The sequence below is a fragment of the Lichenostomus cassidix genome, chromosome 27 (assembly GCF_008360975.1).
Source record: "Lichenostomus cassidix isolate B80296 chromosome 27, HeHo_3.0, whole genome shotgun sequence".
Taxonomy (NCBI): Eukaryota; Metazoa; Chordata; class Aves; order Passeriformes; family Meliphagidae; genus Lichenostomus; species Lichenostomus cassidix.
In genome coordinates, this window is record NC_139507.1 from 2,204,833 (window position 1) to 2,214,626 (window position 9,794).

General features: G+C 42.8%; 1 long non-coding RNA gene across 1 annotated transcript; it reads left to right on the forward strand.

Annotated features, from left to right (window-relative positions):
• Window positions 1-2,481: 2,481 nt before the first annotated feature.
• On the forward strand, window positions 2,482-7,634 carry LOC146426509 (uncharacterized). Its single transcript, XR_014846170.1, has 4 exons — window positions 2,482-2,652; window positions 5,347-5,535; window positions 6,115-6,231; window positions 6,849-7,634. It is a non-coding gene; the product is annotated as an uncharacterized LOC146426509 (long non-coding RNA).
• Window positions 7,635-9,794: the final 2,160 nt, after the last annotated feature.

The window sequence follows — 9,794 nt, forward strand, 5'->3', positions numbered from 1 at the left end:
ACTTCTCTTGAAGGGATAAACACAGTGCCCCACCAAGTGTGTGCACATATACAAATTTGATTCCCAGAATGACTCAAACAGCAGAAAAACCCTCCTATTTTTCCAAGACCAATTTCTTCAGTATTCAGCATCAGATCTTGCCTCTTGCAAACAGGTCATTTTACACATTTGATTGCCAGCTCCAGCTGAACAAGTGGGCAAGAATGTTCTGTATTTAGATGTTTGCATTTTAGCTCAGCATTATGTTCTTCTCTTTGTCTCAGAGCGCAGAAGAGGATTTTGGTACGAAAATGATCCTGTTTAACTTCAGATCACACAACGACCAGCTGGTGCATGAAGAACAAGACCTGGAGATCAAAAAGGGCATTTCCCGCAAGGAACCTCTCAGATACAGGCATCAGAACAGGGACTGAATCACTTATAGTTGCTTTGTGCTTACCTGTTATGAGTTTGTTCAGGAGTCCTTTGTTCATCATTTTGGCCTTCTGACACAATGCCTGACTTACTGCTTTGTCAAGAGGAATCATTCTTGATGTTGAAGGAGCTAATCTCTGAAAATGAGCAGCTCCCCTAAACCCCTCCTCTTTCTGGGACCGTAACCTACGGGATTGCTCCAAGTAGATCCCTGAAGAGCCCAAATTCTGCTTTCCTGAAGCCCAGGGCTCCAGTTCTGTTTTTTGCATTGTTCTCCCTGGATCCTGAGCTCAAACACTGCATGGTCACTGCATCCAAGGCTGCTCCGACCACCTCCTGGGTCACATGAGCTGTCCCACCACTTCTCTCTGCTGTCCATCAGGTCCCAGCCCTGCACCAACTGGTGCAGCCTCAGTCTCTCATGTTTGTTCCCCATTCTCCATGTGTTTCTACACAGGCACTGTCGAGGCACCCAGCCTTGGTCAGTTCCCGAAGTCCAGAGGATTTTCTTTTCCCTCACAGATACTCCTTGTGTATGTCCACACTCTCCAAGTGTACCCCTTTCAGCCCTTTGGTTTTTTTCAATATTATGAAACCTGTCCTGTTCATATCATTCCTCACGTTTTGTACCAACATTTGCCACTGTTTTCTCATTGGATTACAATGTTCTCACTTCTCCTTTTAACCCATTCCTCCAACCACTCCCAGAGCCATCCTGCCGCTTCCCAAGTCTCCTATTGCCTTATCCACAAGAAAGAGAAGTAGGGATAATGGACTGCAGGGGCAATAAATTTTGCACATCTTTTGAAAGCATCCCTAGTTCAAGTCCATGACAAGACGATGGCTGATCCAGCCACACAGAGCCTTCCTTTGCTATCACTCACCACTTTTTCTGGTGCTCCTCTGTGGCTCAGGGCTGATGGGCTTGGACACCTCATCTGACAGAGCTCCCAGCTCCTCATTTGCAAGGACAGCTCTTAGTCTACCCTGTAGCTACAAATCTCCATGTGAAGCAAGAGCCTTCACCTTGGTGCCAGACGATCCCAGGCTTTGTCATCGTGGGAACCTCCATTTCCCATCCTGATGGGCACAGACTCAACAAGCCCCACCTTTGCTAGAAAAGGCAGGGATGGGCTCCTGAAGCTGCAGAGTCTCAGAGGTCAAGCTCACCTCTGGACATCAAGGTCCAGATAGGGTTCATGATGCAGAACTTGACTATCATGAAGGATTTGGTCAATGTGCAACACCTCCTTTACTCTTTGATCATCACTCCCAAGGTTTCAGTGCCTCTACATAACAAAGAACAATCATTTTCCCTACTTTCTGCTCTTACCTAAAACAGCAGAAAGACTTTCTAAGGTACTAAATGACCCTCAGACCCCCATTCTAAAAGCCCAGAGGGCACTTCCTAATTCAGTGGTTCTGAGCACTGAAAAAAAAGGGGAAAAGTGGACAGCTTCCTGCAAGTCAGAAGAATTTACAGAATTGCTTTGAAGCAACATGAAAAGTACTGATTATTTACCTGCTTTCTATCCACCTTAACGCCATCAGACTTTTCAGAGGTGTCGTGTAATCACCAAGTTCTCATTTACAATTCAACCTTTATGATATTATTTAAGATCCTTTCTTGAAAGCCATATAGAGTTTCTTCATGTGGTATGTTGGGTGTTAAACCACACAATAAGTGGAGTAAGTCATGTGACTGCCTGCATAATCCAAAATTCTGTGTAGAGGAACAGAGACAGTTTTTGCTATGAAATACCTCACAGTGTTTTGGGCTGGGATACCACAATGACATAAACAGCATGGGGACCTGTACAAAAACACAAAGAGGTGAAAAAAGGTGTGATATTTTGGGAAAGAAAGGAGATGGGTGACTGTAATGATCAAATAGAACATTCCTTCTGTATTTCCTTTTACCCCGGAAACATTAAACAGTTCATGGGGATTCCAACAGATGGAAGAAAGCGAGAATTTGAAACTTCTGTACTCAATCAAGCTAACTGAAATCATTGAACTATTCATTTTTTAAATGCCTTTTCCAGTTTTGAAAGAAAATTTATCTCTGCATCTTCTCATGGACTTTCACCCATGGATAATTAGGACAAATGTCTGGCTTTCCATCCCCTGTTTTTACAGCACTTTTGAACACCAGGAGGAAAGAGTGATTTCTTGGAGTGAGTCTTAGCAGTGTGAGGACAGCAACTGGACCTGGGACAACTCTCACAGTTTTGCCAAGTAAGTGACATTTCCTTATTTCTAAAACTTCATTTAAAATTAAGCTGGGGGCGAACAAAGCAATTTAATGGTTTGTGTTCACTGTAAGAATTTCTAGCTGCAATGATCCCTTGAGTGCCCTCGCTCTCCAGCCAGGCTTTCAAGCCAAATCCTCAGCTTGCATCTGCTCAGGAAGCTTTCCCAGAACAACTGGGCTGACTCTGCACAGCACCATTATTCCATGATCCCCAAACACCAGCAGGGCACTGCTTAGCATGTTGTAACTTATTCCCAGTTTGGACAGCACTCTGCCCCAATTTGCTGTGAAGTGTCCCATTCTGCAGTGGACTTCCACTGACTCACTTGGGGCAGGAATGCAGAGCTCAGGGAAGAGCTCACAGTGGTGAGGAGTTTTGAGACAGATCTGTAACTGCCCAGTTTGAGAAGTTTTGCCATCAGCCCTAGATTCACAGTGTCCCCAGGTCAGTAAATCCAGTGCCTTGGAGACAGAGGAGGAAGGAGCTTAAATTGCCTTGGGCTTAAATTCTCACAAGTGCCTCATATCCAAGAGCTCCTGGAATGAAAGACAATTGGCTTCCAAGTTGTGTGGGCTCTGAAAAGATCAGTGTGGGGAGTAGGGATTATAAGAAACCATAGTTATTCCCATCTTTATTTGGAAATCCATGATGTGCAATAAAGGTGGATGTCACCCCAAGCTTTTCTAAGGGAATGTGAAGGTTGGGGTGGCAGAGGAGTTTGCAGTGTTGGTCTCTGTTATCCTACAGATCCAGGTGCATCCCTTAGGAAATGTTGCTGTGCTTTCAGAGGTCTGCATGTCTTTAAAGTGCTGCAAGAATGTCCCATGTTATTTGATGGGACATGGATCTGTAAAACCTCCTGCTCTCCTTCCAGAAGGGCATGGGACTCCCTTGGGTGCTGACATAATATCTGTCCATGTCTGTAGGAAATGTTGCATGGGAATAAATGTGTATATGGGAAAAAGATCTGTGTACTTCCAATTCCACAGGCACAAGGGAATGCAAAGATATCATTCTGAGGAAAGACTTCTTCCCATTCTGTTCAATGATTTTCTGTTACTTGCTGAAGACAGGATATTTTCAGAGCTGCGCAGAGACTCTGAAACTGTTGACAGTAAAAGATATTGAGCCTTAAGAATCACAGTCCCTTTCAAGGTTGCTGAAATACTTAATAAATTGAATCCAAAATTTCAAGAATATGAGCAATGTCACACTTTCAATTTTAATTCCTTTGGGAGCTACTAATATGTATTTAAGATGTTTAGAGCACGTATATGTTATTATGCAAATCTTTTGAGAATTCCCCCAAATCAAAATGGCATAAAATAACAACCACTAGTGTCACTGTGAGATATTCCAGGCATATTCCCTTGAGGATTCAGTTAAGGACAGAGAAATGTTTTGTTTTGGTTTGGGTAGATTAATTACAATAAAACATCCATTAGGATTACTAAGTCCCATTGCTTTTGCCGCTTCCTGTGACTTTATAAGACTAAAGCAAAGGAGAAGTACCACTTTTTGTCCAAATAAATTGCCAGAACATAAAACACAAATCCTTTCCAGAAGCAAGCAGTGGTAGCAATTCATGTGTATGCACGTAATGCAAACTAGTGAAATTTAGGTGAGTCTTCTGGTGTCAGATAAAACAGATCTTCTGCACTATGAACTACAATTGCACTGTGTACATTATTTCTTGCTGAAGATCTTACCCAGGAAGTTATTGCAGAGAAGCAGCTTGTTTGTATTCTGGCTGTTTGGAAAGCCTGGAGAGGACACCACATGAGAAGCCTTTCAAGGTCTTCTCAGAGAACACAGAATGCACAGGACTGACAAGCTCTGGCAACACCTGGGAAGGAAATGTTTGATTTCTGTTAGGTGTCTACTTGCTCTAGGTGTGGACAAGTGTGTAGTTCTGCCTGTTTGATCAGCAGAGCTGACCCATGAAGTTCTGGCAGAGCACAATTTGGCTTTCACCTTAGCTCCTCAGCAGAGCCATAGGGCTGATGGGGAAAGGGTGTAAAATCAGAGCCCCTTGATCAAACTTGGATCAGTACCATGATGAACAAAATGTTATTTCTGAGGGACCTCCTGACCCACCTGCAAGGCAGACACCATGCATAATGAAAAGCCTAATGCTCTTCTGTTTACCAAGAGACCCATCAGGATGCTGCTGTAAAAGTAGACCCATAAACCTTTGTGGATGTGTCTGACAGCTTTCCATAAGCTGAGCCCTTTCTTGCAAGGAAGGGGTCTGGAGGATTCCTTTCAGTTCCATGTTTTTACTCTAATTCAAATTGCTCATCCTGAGGTAAATCCTGACATTGATTGGGAGATCACCCTTGACTCTCCATGTATGACCTGAGCTAGCGGTAAAGATGGTTTGTTTAAAAAAGAAACCATGGTATCACAATGATTTTTTGGCTGCTACATTCCTTTGAGACCAACTGTTTCCTGGTAAGACAGCTCCTGCAAGTTTAAGCAATCCCTTTTTATTGCTTGTACCTCTTATGGTAAGGAATAATGACGTAAAAGAAAGTAAATGAGAATGCTACTAATTAGTCACAGCTGGAGTATATGCAAAATTTTGGTCACTCAGCACTCAAGCAAGCTTGCAGTAAAATCAGTCATGTCTAAACCATGGTTTTTTTTACACACATTCTAAAAATTTCTGCCCCAGAGGTCACTGTGGAGAAATCAACTAAACCGGCAGATGGTATTGGGACAACAACACCCTTGCCAAGGATTTTCAGTACAAAGAACATCAGCTTTGAGTCGGAGTTTGTACATGAACAGAACACATCCGTTTTGCCGACAGTGGTGACCTGCACGGACGAGTTCCACAGCAGCGCTGTTACAATAGTGCCAGGTACAGTTTGGTGACACATGTGCAAAAACTTATTTCTAGGGACAGTGTCCTGTGGGGCTTGGTGTTCTCCTGCTTGCCAGCATTGCCCTGGGCAGCCAGCAGAAATGAGAAAGACCTTTGGTACTTTAGCAGGGACAGTTGAAAGATGTTTCAAAGCATCTAAACAAAATGATCTCAACTGTTTAATAAATTTGAGAGGAAGAGGGAAGACACAACCTATTTGTTCAAAATGTGAATTTCCTTATGATTAAATATTTCACCCTCTAGCAGCAAATCTCCTGCACCACCACCTGAAACAGTGTTTCTTAAACCAACAAAAAGTTAAAGGTGGGGTGTTCAGGGTTTGTTTTCCTAAATCACTTTCTGTATTTTGTGGGATTGTTTTTGTAGTCCTGAAGGTCATTCAAATAGTAAAACCAAAACAATGCAGGAATTCTTTCTTTGTTTCCTGCAAGTGCATAGAGAAATTGGCTCTTCAAATGAACGTTGGAATTAATGACTGATCACATGAGCCCCAGTCTGTACTTTCCTCAAGTTCCTGGATCATGATGTCTCCCATCTTTTGTGGTCACTGAGCAGATCCTGAAGGGGAGAAAGTGAACATGCTGTCTATGGCTGTGCTGGGTTTGAGAGTCCTGCTGGCAAAGAGCATCGCCTTCAATACACTCATGAGTATCAAGTTATTTCTCCCCTGAGGTAAGAGAGCACACAGCTTGGTTTGTAGAAAGACTGGAAGCTCATGCCAGGAGTGACTGCCTGTCCCTGTGTACATCCCTAGCCCCACAAGGAACGATGCCCATTCATCTGCTCCTGATGCCATTAAACAGCTATTGCAGCTTTCTGGGGGAAAAGGCAACAACAATGACCAAAATCAAACACAAGAAAACCAATTCCCCCCCAAAAAAGCAATAAGACAAGGCCACCCTCCCTCCCAAAGGACAAAGGAAAGAGCATTTTTCTGTATCCAATGCTCAGTTCTTGGTGGCTGGTTTCCAGATTTTGTTTGCCCGAGCAACTCAGGTATTACCTGAACAGCCTAAGAAATATCTCATTGAGTATTTCAAGTGACAGAGCACAAAGCCTGGAGAAAAATCCAGACAAACGAGTATTCAAGGGCAAGGATCCCAAAATACAAACACATGGGAGTAAAGAGTGGAAGGGGAGGATTTTTAAATTAAAGTATCCAAAGAGGCACTAAAGATAGTCCAGCCTAACTTCTGTGAGTGTATCTGTCTTGAACTGACAGCTATCAAACACCAATTCTTAGGTCCCGTTTCATTAAATGTTCTTTAAACCTTACTTTGCTCTTCCAGAACTATGGAATGAAGACAAGAGGAACCCAAAGAAGAGCAGGAAAGAATGTGAACCAGCAGCACAAGGGGATTGAACAAGCAGTGACAGAGCTGCTGGCAGTGACCACCCAGGACACAGAGCAGCACCTTCCCCTGAAGACATTGAATGCTGTTCACTGATGCCTGGCCAGCTGATTTACAGTGAAGAGTTTTAAGTGCTTTTGCTATTTCCTTCCCTTTGTGAATGGAGCAGAGTGGGTTTATCCTCATCCTCCTGCTAAATAGATCTCCCCACTCTTCTGCATTTGCATAGAAATGTCCAGCCTGCTTCAAGAGCTTTAAAAACTCCAATGCTCACTATGAATATATTCCCTTTTAAAAGCAACATTCACAGGCATGTTGTGTCACTGCCTGTACAACTGGAGTATTACTGCTGAGGGAATTCAAGCCCAGTAGCTGCCATTTGTAGCTTTGGACTTTGCATAGTTTTAATAACAAAGAATTATTGTACATAAGAACACCTGTGTAGGATCTGAAGTGATTCAATTCAACCAGATAAAGTTCATTTCTTCATTAATCCTACATTTCTTCTACCAAATGTATCTCACGTGCATTTTAGGTTCCTACAGTAGTGATGAAAATAAAGTCTTACTAGGCCAAAATGCTGTGGTTTTTCTGTGCTTTTTCTTCTGAAATTGGGATGGAGGTTTGTCTTAGCTTACATGGAAGGTGTAGCCAAAAGTCTGTATTCTATTACCATCTTCATAAGCTGTCAAAAACAGGTAGGGCAGTGGCCCTCAGTGTGACTCAGCCCCTATAACACCATTCGGTTGGCCATCTCCTCTGATGGGCCATCAAAGTCCCCGGGAATGACTCCTAAGATTATATGAACCCATTGTGAGATGCCCTGCCTAGAGGGGAGGAATTGAACATTCCCACCTGCATATAAACTGAGACTCTGGAACACTGGGTTAAAACTCCCACTGGATTCCCAGAGCAGAAGAGCTCAGGAGTCACCACTGGACCTCCAGAGACCGAGCAGACCTTTCTGAGAATCATCATTTCAACAAGACCACATCCATCACTCCAAGGGGACTGCAGTCAACATTTAACTGGACTGCTAACACCACCCTGACTAACAAGGTGGCAGGTTGTATTCTGACTTTGTCAGTTTAAACTATTGTTTCTGTATTATTGCCTTGTTTATTAATACTAGTGAAGAGCTGTTATACTTTTCCCCATATCTTTGCCTGAAAGCCCCTTAATTCCAAAGTTATAATAATTTGGAGGAGAGTGGTGGGGGGTTATATTCTCTCTTCTAAGGGAGGCTCCCAGCTCCCTTGGCAGACATTTGCCTTTCAAACCAAGACAATGTTGCTGAAATCCAATTGTCCTAAAGGCAACTAGAATTACGAACTCAGCTTTGATAACATAGATTTGCTGTTGGCTCAATTTGTCTTTTCCAGACTTTTATGCAGGGAATTGTCTCTATGGCACATTCAAGAGCTTCAGTGAAGAGAGACCTTGCTAAGGCAGGAGGAAGGAAATGCTCAGATCAGCAGGGAAGAAACCCTGCTGCTGGTTTGCACTCAATAAGATGAGGAAGAGGCCATCAGAAAATAATGTCGGGTGGTTTGATGCAGTGATAGTTCCCATAACAACTTGGTTCTTACCTCAGAGAGCCCAGCACACACCTTCCCCAGCTGATCTTCTCTCACCAGCAGCAGGCAGGATGCTGTGGTCACCATTTCTGACTCAGTTACACCAGGCAACATCAACTCATCCCTGCTTTGGAAAAAACAATTTAACCACATCCTGAAGGGGAAATGAGGCTTTTCTCACCCTGCTGAGTTCCTGCTGCCTTCAAGAGAGCTTCTGCAGAGGACATAGCAAGCTCTGCTGCATTTGGCTTGGTCAGGTCAGACCCTCAGGCCCTGCAGACACCCAGAGAAGACCCTCACTCTGTTGGAAATTATATCAAATTTAAAATTTTTCCTATAACTTTAGTCAGGGGTTTTGTTCACCTTTGTCACGAGGGAAGGGAACTGAAGTTTCTTTTCAGGGGACTCGAGGCCTGATGAGCTTAATGTTTCAGCAGGCTTGGGGCAGCACAGAAGAGACACAAACAATAACAACCATTAACAAACATCACCTCCAAACATCATCCCTGGCATGGTCACAGACACCTGGTCTGGGAAAAGAGAGATAAGAGAATGAAGAATGAGAACATAATTAACATCAGAAGCAATGGGATCAATGACCAATAGGAAACCAAATACTAAAAAATGTTGTCATAAATGAGAGTGTTTGAGATTGCTTAAAAAATCACCCACAAGGGTATGAGCAAAAGTCAGATTTAATATAAAGTGATAAAGCACAAGAAGTTCGTTTGTAAGATTCACTCTACTACTTACAGGACAGCTAAGGCCCAACAAGGGAAAGCAAGCAATGACAAAACCAAACAAAATCCAGGCAAACAAAACAGACATGAATTGAGAACCACCTAGTGGAATGTGTGTGTGTGAGAACAGACAGAGAAGGTAAGGATAAAAATGAGCACAGCCTAAAAGCTTAACAACACTCCAACTCAACAGTACTTTAACTTACACCTTAAGTCAAGTAATTTAACATATGGAAACACTTAACCCATCTTAGCATACACCTTATTTATAGCTTAACCTTAAGAAGAGGAATAACACTTAATAGCATTTAACCTAACTTATAATTTAAACTTCAAATTTAGCAATTTAACAAAAGGACACTTAACAACACTTAGCTTAACTTATGTTTAACAACTGGGCAAAAGAGTAATGCTTAGCGGCGCTTAAGTAAACTTGTAACTTAACCTTGCTTACAGGCCTGGATATCTGAAGTACTTAAACATCTGAGAAAGCAGTATTTCTCTCAGGTTTGCTATGGCATATGCCCAGGAGCTTGCATGCAGACAGAAACAGTCAGTGTAAGCTA